The 1,820-nt window shown below is 37.1% G+C and overlaps 1 protein-coding gene across 1 annotated transcript in view; it reads right to left on the minus strand.

Moving 5' to 3' along the window:
• Nucleotides 1–1,820, minus strand: part of LOC106883723 (dynein beta chain, ciliary) — a 273,290-nt gene that overhangs the window by 241,067 nt on the left and 30,403 nt on the right. The window lies entirely within an intron of this gene.

A 1,820-nucleotide genomic window follows, 5' to 3' on the forward strand; every position in this document is an offset into this window, starting at 1 on the left:
ATATATATATATATATATATATATATATATATGCGTGTGTATGTGTTTGTATGTATATATCTCCCTCTCTCTCTCCCCATATATATATATATATATATAAAACAATGGAAAACAGCAAAAACACACAAAATACATGGACACACTCATCTCTCATCAGATATCAACCAAAAATCCTCACAACACACACACAAGTAGATGGATGGACGTTTATTCCAAGTTGTAACCCACAGTTTATATTTAGGCATCTAAAATTTTGCATTAAGACAGATGTTTCCAAAGCGACAGTTATAAGGTACATGACCTTTTCTGAAATGTTCTTTACAGATCCTGACTGAAAAACTAAGAATACTCAATATCCACAAGCACTTTGATAGATAGAAAATTTTATTGATTAGAAAAATAATTCAATTAGATTAATCAAGAAAATTAGTACAGTATTTTTAAAAAAAGCATGTTTGCCATGAGATTAAAAAATGTTAAAGCAATTTATTTGAATTATAGTGAATTTGTTATATAGGTGCTGGCATGGCTGTGTGGTAAGAAACTTGCTTCCTAACCATGGATTCTGGATTCAGTCCCACTTCATGGCATCTTGAGCAAGCGCCCTCTTCTATAGCTTCAGGCTGACCATAGCCTGGTGAGTGAATTTGATAGCTGGAAACTGAAAGAAACCCATTGTATGTATGTGCGTGTGTGTGTGTGTGTGTGTGTGCGTCTTCCACCACTGCTTGACAACTGGTGTTGTTGTGTTTACATCCCTGTAACTTAGCAGTTTGGCAAAAGAGTCTGATAGATTAAGTAACAGGCCTTTAAAGTACTGGGTCGATTTATTTGACTAAAAACTCTCCAAGGCAGCACTCCAGCATGGCCACTGTCTAATGACTGAAACAAGTAAAAGATAGTGAATATCGTTAATATATATGACACAGAAGGATATACAAGCGCTTTGAAAAGGTATCATTTCTTTTCTTATTTCTTTTATCTTGCTTCTTACTCTATTTTGATAAAGAGTTCACCTAAAACATCAGTCCTACTTTTTTCCCCTTCCCTTTTTGCAGGGTTCTAATCATTATGCACATTTTTGATTGCCATTATTTTCTGTATTTAGATTCTGTTCATCACTTTTTAAACTTTTGTCCACCTGTTGTAGCCTATCCCATTGTCTATCTGTCCACCACTTATTCCTCTTGTTCAATTTGTGCATGACTGTGTAGCAATAAGCTTGCTTCTCAACCATATGGTGCTGGGTTCAGTCCCACTGCATGAAACCTTCTACTATAGCTTCAGGCCTACCAAAGCCTTGTGAGTGGATTTGGTAGACGGAAATTGAAAGAATCCCCTTGTATATGTATGTGTGTGTGTGTGTGTCTTTGAGTCTGTGTTTGTCCCCCACTACTGGTTGACAACCAGTGAGTTTACATCCCCATGACTTAGTAGTTCAACATTAAGAAAATGATAGAATAAGTACTGAAACTCTTCACAACATTGCACCAGCATGGCCGCAATCTAATGACTGAAACAAGTAAAGGATAATATATATATATATATATATATATATATATATATACAAGTGAGACCATAACCCGTGGCCTTTACCAGGGGTGTAGCCAGCCCACTTATGCATACCTTTCCTTCTTTGGACACAAAACCCTGCTTGCAAAGACCTGTTGAGGCAAGTGAAATCGAAACCGAAATTGAACCAAATTCAATGACTGGCACCCATGCCAACCTTCCTTCATTGGGCACAAACTCAGCTTGCGAAGACCTGTTGGGGCAAGTGAGATCGAAACTGAACCAAATTTGATGAATGGCACCCGTGC

This window comes from Octopus bimaculoides, chromosome 17, assembly GCF_001194135.2.
Source record: "Octopus bimaculoides isolate UCB-OBI-ISO-001 chromosome 17, ASM119413v2, whole genome shotgun sequence".
NCBI classification, from domain to species: Eukaryota; Metazoa; Mollusca; class Cephalopoda; order Octopoda; family Octopodidae; genus Octopus; species Octopus bimaculoides.